Source organism: Crinia signifera, chromosome 19 (assembly GCF_055691185.1).
Source record: "Crinia signifera chromosome 19, ASM5569118v1, whole genome shotgun sequence".
Taxonomy (NCBI): domain Eukaryota; kingdom Metazoa; phylum Chordata; class Amphibia; order Anura; family Myobatrachidae; genus Crinia; species Crinia signifera.
In genome coordinates, this window is record NC_139226.1 from 11,601,278 (window position 1) to 11,609,661 (window position 8,384).

Below are 8,384 nucleotides of genomic sequence, written 5' to 3' on the forward strand. Positions count from 1 at the left end.
GAGGGGGAGGAGATGGCACCAGAGAAAGAGGGGGAGGAGATGGTGCCAAAGAAAGAGGGGGAGGAGACGCGCCAGAGAAAGAGGGGGAGGAGATGGCGCCAGAGAAAGAGGAGGAGGGGTCAGTGTCAGAGAGAGGGGGAGGGGGCAGCAACAGAAAATGAGAGTGTGGGCCTATAATACTATAATACCTATAACTATAATACCTCATTATACCAGACAGCAGCCTCGGTGGGAGCACAGGTCAGTCAGGGACTTCTTATGTGGGCGGGCACTTCACGGCATTAGGCCACACCCCCAAAATGTCCGCGAATGGCGGAACTTCTGGAAGCCGACCAGGAGGGTGAGGATGGACTGCAGCTTGAGGGGGCGGGCCAAGGTGAGCGGGCACTGGCTAAGGAGAGCAGGGAGCTCAGCAGGGACGTGCAGTCAGGGGAGGCAGGGGAGGCAGAGCCTCACCTGTCCCAAATGATTAAAAAGAAAATACAAAGATATTTAAAACACATACAGTATACTGTGTAATAAATATCTTAATTTATGTGGTGGGATGCTGTAGGGAGTCTGGGAGGCAGCGGGAGCTTTGCCTCTTGCTGACAATTGAAACGTGTCAGCAGTGGGGGGCAGAGCTTAGGACGGGCAAAAAAAAGTGTCTGAAAAGCCCATTAGAAACCAATGGGGAAGCGTCACTGACACATCTGCCTCAGTGACAGGGCTGTCACTGAGACAGATGTGATTGGACAGCGGATACAGTCTGTCACGTACAGACAGCCTGTATTCGGTCAGAGGCAGCCCTATTTGCCTTGATCGGAGCCTGCAGCTGCTGGACCAGCCGGGGGTGACACATCGCCAGACAATTCTCCCCCCCGCCCCTCAATGAAGGTATGACCTGCAACTTTGGAGCACCGGCGGCGGTGGTAGTGGGCGGCAGTAACGGGCATCTGCGATGGAAGGCAGCGGGATTTGTTAACAGCGCAGGGCAGCACATCACAGTCTCACGAGTCCACACAGAGCGGGGGCCGTGATGGTAGCGCTCCTTGTCCTTTGTGCTAGGAGCTCGGGGGAGCACAGCATGCGTTTTCCGGGTGCATTAAGCTGGTCTGCGGGAACTGCTGTTCCTGAAAGGTGACCGAGGAAGGAGTAACAATGCACCAGGAGGAGATCCTGCCTCTGTGAGCCCAGGTATGGCTCAGCCTCCTCTATAGGACTCCCCAGTATTCCTCCTCCCAGCATGTATACTGTATAGCTAACTTCAGCCTCATGTTTCTATGCACATTACTTCATGGTGTCGGACTAACCCCACTGTGCAATGAGAGTAGTGTAGTTGCATGGCCTTTAGAAGGTGCCTTACACCACACACATATCATGTCCCCCTGGGTAGTGACACAGAGGATCTTCCAGCACACCAGTCAGACAGTCCTGACCGCACAGAACCAAATTTATAGATATATAATATATTCATTAGTATGCCTTCATAGACTTTCTCCTCATATACAAAATACAGAGCCTCACCAGTGAAGGGTTAATCAGCCATCTTGTTTCTCTGTCTTATAGTTTGTGTTCCTGCTTATCTCAAGAAGTTATGTTCTGGCTTGTTTCCAGTACTCGCCAGCTATCATGCACTTTGTAACTTTCCTCAGAAACTGTACAGCCTGTGATTTCTCATAACTAACGAATACTACACACTCCCCTATAAGGCGACGTATAAGCCACCCCACATAGACGCTGTTATTTCCCTACCTCTGCACCAAATATTAACCAATCATGTAATTGAACCAGCGCCGTATGGCATGTATAAATATGTTGTTTTTGTCATAATTAAATCAGAGTTCAACCTTGTATCTGTGGTCCTCGTTACTGGTCATATCATATGAGGTTACACTCTCACGGAGCTCTAAGGGGTCTTCACACTGAGGTCAAATAAGGTAATTAATATATGAGGAAATCGATACATCGGCGCATGATCGATTCACCTTCAAGTGGGGGCTCTGCCGCGGGATGCGAGGTCCATTCCTACACGGATGTCATGAGACTATAAAAGTCTACCCAGAATCCGCTGTGAGGTTACGGACAGACTCGATCCTGAACCTGTGACTCTATCCCCGGGGGATATTGGATGTCAGTTTATAGAAGTTATAATCTTCTATCTTTGTTTTGTGTACACAACTGATCTGGGATCAGATACCGTACTTGGAGTACGAAGAAGACCAGGGGTCTTTATTCAAATAGAACCTCATTTTGAACACCCACTATTTCATTGGCCAAATTTTCTTACTATGTTTAGTTTGAAGTATAAGTTTTTCTTGTTTCAATATCCTTGTGTGATTGGTAAGTATACACACTTGTGATATCTGTATTTCTTTGTAAACCAGTGCGGTTGGTAAGTTGACGCACAATAACCCCTTTCAATAGTCTCATTGATTACTGTATGCCAACAGACTTGCGGACTTTATGCTCCCTCACTCTTAAGGGTAACGCAACGTGAGGCTTCATATACAGTATTCACATAACAACAAGACTCTGTCCACCGTCACGTAGACGGTCTGTTGTTTCACTAACATTTTGTACTTTTATATTTAATGGGATGTATCTAGAGGAAATATAGTTCATATAATATTCAGATAAAGACCAACCCTCACAGTCTGCTGCCATAGGTCCCGACCTGCCTGACTGAGACGGAGCCCCTGGTCTGAGTATTAAGAACTTTCCACGCTCCCATTCATAGTCAGAAATATTGATACACAATCATACCCCGACATGGGTGGAAATAATAGTAAGAATAAAACAGTCTATCCACCCCCATTACCTAGTGAAATATGTAAGGAGTATGTTGCCCACAAATTATTACCTTGTTAATCCATGAGGTGGACAATATAATAGATGGGACTGGAATCAAGTCCCCAGTATTAATACCCCGATCCCTGCAATATAGTAAACAGCTGCAGACTATCCCCTTAACAAAGCACAGGAGATAACTGACATGTGGAATGAAATCACCGTACACCAGTTCAGCTTTGAAAGATCTATTTTCTGTTGAGCTCTCAGGGTGTACGGCGGATTCCTGCTAGGCTTCTGTGTCTTTGCTGGAAGAGGGGGGTTTGAGGGGGAAGCTGCAGTATTGGCCTCTCTCTCCCTAACACTGAACATCGCTGCCTATTGCAGTTTCATGTAAATAGAAACCTACAGTCACTGAATTTTGGAAGAGATTTAAAAGATGCTGGACTGAGGAAACGGGACTATTTCTTGAAATATTCCCTTTACTCATTTCCACCTTTATCAATAACCTACACCCCTCCATTTCCACGCCAGTTAAACAAAGTGTCTCTTCCTGGACTTCAGACACCCTCCAGGAATTTGAGACCCATTTGTATGAAAAGGAGGCAGCTGGATGTTTTGACATGAAAAAGACAATTGTCACAACACACAGTTATCAACAAGACAACAGGGGCCCACCAAATAGACAGAGTAGGGCACCCCAATATGGTCAAAGGAAACCCTTCAGACCATCACAAGGCCCACAAAGGCCCCAACAACCACCTTTCACACAAGGGCCACCCAGAGCAGCCCGTGGCCCCACACCCGTTCAAGAACATGTACGTTTTAGGGTTGACTGGTCCGACCCCACCCTGTGACGGGGCCCGGAGGAGGGTATCCTATCTTTTGTCCAATTTACCACCCACTGGGAAGATGCACCCCTTATCACATTATATGTGAATAGGAAGAAACTACCCTTTTTGGTAGATAGCGGTGCCACAACCAGTGTCCTGTGTTCCTTACACTATGATGGTGAACTGCAAAAGACTACTCCTTCAATGGGAATCAACGGGATACCCACAGACACTTACCTGACTGACCCAGTTATCATACGCTCTGACAAGGGAAAACATTTAGGTATACACCAATTCAGGATCATCCCAGAATGTCCTGTTAACTTACTAGGCCGTGACTTGTTTAGTAAATTCCACATCTCCATCTCACCCTCTCCACAAGGGAGTGGGCTCCAAGTCACCTCCCCACACTTTGTGTCACTACAAAATACTCTGGACAACTCACTTGATCAAATTGATGATAGAATTTGGGCCACTGGCCCTTATGACACTGGTTTCGTACCATGCACACCCTACAAAGCCAAACTCAAACCAGACACACAGCCAGTGTTCTCTAGACAATACCCACTTTAGTGTCATAGACTTGAAAAATGCGTTTTTTAGCATTCCTATAGACACAGAGACCCAATTACTATTTGCCTTTTCCTTTGAAGGTAAACAATTAACCTGGTGTCGTTTACCCCAAGGCTATATTGACTCTCCAGTGGTCTATAGCATAGTCCTCCAAGCCACATTGGCTCCCTGGCACCCCCCCCCATGGTTCTGTCCTGCTACAGTATGCAGATGATCTGCTTCTCTGTAGTACCACCGAGGAGGCCAGCCGGTTAGATGGAATTTCACTGTTAAACTGGTTATCAGAATGTGGACACAAGGTGTCAAAAGCTAAACTGCAATGGTGTAAAACAAATGTCAATTACCTGGGTTTTGTACTCTCTGAGGGAGAAAGGAAAATCAGTCCACAACGCATACAGTCTGTATTGGGCCTGGTCACCCCAACTACCCAGAAGGATATGCTGTCTTTCTTGGGTATGGTAAATTACTGCAGACAGTGGATTTCTGATTGTTCCTATTACGATAACATCTTGAGACAATGTACACTCAAAGACAAACCCAAGGTTATAGAATGGTCTAATGTAATGTTTTCTGCATTTGCAAAGTTGAGAGAAATGTTAGTAAAGAGTCCCGCGCTTGGCCTCCCGGATTATCTGTTAACATTCCATTTGTTTGCAAGGGACACCTGTACAACCATGGCGGGCGTGCTCACCCAACTTCATGGAGGCAAAATGCGCCCTGTCGCATTCTTTTCAAAAGTAATGCCTGTCACTGTGCAAGGAATGCCGGCTTGTCTTCGAGCCCTGGCTGCCTGTGCAATGGTTGTTGAGATGTCTACCACACTGACACTAGGACATCCTACCGTGTTACATACCACACATAACGTCCTTTCCATTCTCAATGGCCTGCACACGCAACACATGTCAGCTCAAAGGCTTAGTGGTTATGAAGTACTCCTACTTAGTAACCCTTCTCTCACCATTAAATATGCAACAAACTCTGAAGGACCGGTCCCCGTACTCAATGCCCTTTTAGGGCTAAGAGGCCCTGACGACGAGGCACCTCCCCAACACGACTGTGCATTGACTATTGACTCAGAGACTTCACCCAGAACAGACATGTACACTATACCTGTCCCGCATGCTGACATGATCTTTGTCGACGGCTCTTGCAGTCGACCAAATGACAACACGTACCAAGCAGGATACGCAGTCGTCAAACTTCCTGATATCACTCTAGAGGCAAAAGCAGTTCCCTTACAGTCAGCACAGGCTGCAGAACTCATTGCACTCACTAGAGCATGTCACCTATATTCAGGCAAACCTGTAACAATCTACACAGACTCCAAATACGCCTACGGTGTTGTCCATGATCATGGTATGATCTGGCAACGCCGAGGATTCACAGGCGCGGATGGAAAAGGCATATCCCATGCCCAACTCATCACTGACCTATTACACGCAATCACCCTGCCATCACAGCTCGCCATTCTCCACTGCAAAGCTCACACTGGAGGAAAAGATGACATCAGCAGAGGCAACGCCTTAGCTGACGCCGCTGCTAAACGGGCTGCCACTACAGAAACTTACAACCTCATTCTTGCTGTTATCTCACCACCATCACTAGATGATACCTATTTACTCACAGAATTACAGGCGGCTGCCTCTAACTCTGATCTTTCAGACTGGACATATCCAATTTTGCAGAAGAATCCACGGACTGGATTAATCTGCAAAGAGGGGAAACCATGTATACCCCAAACCAGTGCTTCACTGTTCATAGCACATTACCATGGAATAGGACACCATAGTATAGTCACAACCACCCTACTCCTCTCAAACGATTTTTATATCACAAATGCAAAAGATCTCATTAAACAATACATCAGTAGGTGTATAATATGTCTCAGAAACAACCCAAATAACCCAGACAAAGCAAGACACCAGCACCTAGAATACCCAACCACTCCATTCACTCACCTGCAAATAGACTTTACACACATTAACAATGCAGGCAAACAGGAATACGCCCTCGTCATTGTCGACATGTTCTCACGATGGCCTGAGGCTTATCCCACAAAGTCAGAAGACGCAAAAACCGTAGCCGCATACTCACGCGAGAAATCATTCCGTGATGGGGATGTCCGCTCCAAATCAATAGTGACAAAGGCTCAGCCTTTACGGCGAAAATTACTGCAGAATTGGTCAAAGCTTTACAAATACAATGGAAGTTTCACATTCCATATCACCCTCAAAGTTCCGGTATCGTGGAACGCATGAACCGTACTCTTAAGGATAAACTACGTAAAGCCACGGGAGGTACATTCGCTAAATGGAAACAAATCCTCCCTATTGTATTGGCTGAAATTAGAATGACGCCACAAAAAACTCTAGGATACTCCCCCTTCGAAATACTAATGGGTAGACCTTTTCCCACGCCCTGGGCAAAGAAACCACTAGTTACAACTGAGGGAGATCTAGACGTAATAAGAGAAGAGTACGTTAGATCCCTAATGGAGAAACTTAATGAGTTAGAACAAAATGTTATCTTTAAGAATCCTTCTCATCCACAGATACCCACTCACCCATTTAGGGTTGGAGACAAGGTCGTTGTAAAGATCCTACCCAGAAATAAGCATCCAGGAGACTTCACCTACGGTCCAGAAACAGAAGTGGTCGCGGTTACCAGGACGGCTGTCCTCACCGACGAAGGACCAACGTGGATCCATGCATCCAGAGTGAAGAAAATTCCACCTCCACCACACGTCAACACAGAGGTCGACACCGATCCCGAGACTGACACAGACGGGACGAGAGAGGTGATAACGGGGGCAGACAGCCCTGACCTCCAACAGGACGAGGTAATAACGGGGGCCAGTGGCTCTGACCTCCAACCTGGAGAAGAACTGCCGGTTGGAAGTGACGAGGAATCAGAAATACAACATTCTGAAGCCGAGGACAACGACACAGGACATGATTCCCCCCACCTTAGCCCTAGCGACTTTACTCGGGCTTGTTCTTTATAACTGCTTTGCTGAAGTTGATATTACTCAGAATGATGGACGTTTTACCTTCTGGTATAATTCTTCTAGCACGACTGTCGCTACTTTTATATTTTCTTATTGTGATATTGTATCTTGTTCAAACAATCAAGGCGGGAATCGAGGAGAACCACCGCTGCCCTGGCTGTGTAACATCCACCACACATCACACGCTGTAAGTCACATATATATCTGTGTCACTAGTACTTACTGGGGCGATGCCGGACTATATGTCATGGGTAAATATCAATCAGGAAAAAGCGGGGGCCCAAGGGGAAGATTCCATTTAAAAGACATGTATGATAACCCAGAATACACCGCCCTCAAAGCCACTGTAAAACCTAAAACACCACCATCATTCTTTAAACCACATGTCACCACTTTTAATGAAATGTTGGCCATTAACAACCCCACTTACGAAGACACTATATCCATAGAGACTGGATTATCTGACGTAAATTACTGGTTAGAATGGATGAAGTATAATGCCCGCAAGGTTAATCAAACTGATTGCTATGTATGTGGAAAGTCCAGACCCCATTTAGGTACTGTACCCATACGCATACCTCCCGATCAGGATAAGTGCTTTTTTAGTTTATACACTGATACCATAGTGGAAGAAGCCAAATGTGAACAATGGAAAAAGGAATACCCCATTATGACAAAGAATACCAACCCTGGTAGTACTATAACTATTTACCCCGGTAATTACACTTGTTATTTCTCTACTAGTACTGATCAAAATGTTGTACAATTGAAATTATTTCCTGATGGGTATTGTGCTGAACGAAGAAATATCAGCATACCCACCATGAAGAAATCATTGGGTGATATCTATTTTATCTGTGGAGATATGAAATTGAGGACAAAACTAAATAGCCCTTGGAAAGGAGAATGTGCCCTGGCAAAGATTATCATGCCCATTCACATCCTCCCAGCCAACCTTCCTCAACCTCCTCCCACAGGTAACACAAACACACACTCTAGAGCTAAGAGAGATGCCCCCAAGGAAAGTTTCGATCCACATATATATATCGATACTATTGGTGTCCCTCGGGGAGTTCCAGATGAATTTAAGGCTCGAGATGAAGTCGCTGCTGGCTTTGAGTCTCTAATTCCCCAAGTGACAATCAATAAGAACGTGGACTGGATAAATTATATATATTATAATCAGCAGCGTTTTGTTAATG

The 8,384-nt window shown here is 45.8% G+C and overlaps 1 long non-coding RNA gene across 2 annotated transcripts; it reads left to right on the forward strand.

Annotated features, from left to right (window-relative positions):
* Positions 1–1,719: 1,719 nt before the first annotated feature.
* On the forward strand, positions 1,720–8,182 carry LOC146042113 (uncharacterized). Of its 2 annotated transcripts, XR_014463742.1 has the most exons (3): positions 1,720–1,919; positions 6,727–6,972; positions 7,015–8,182. It is a non-coding gene; the product is annotated as an uncharacterized LOC146042113 (long non-coding RNA). The 2 variants fall into 2 exon arrangements; XR_014463741.1 differs by lacking the exon at positions 1,720–1,919 and having other exon boundaries at positions 6,463–6,972.
* The last annotated feature ends 202 nt before the right edge of the window (positions 8,183–8,384 follow it).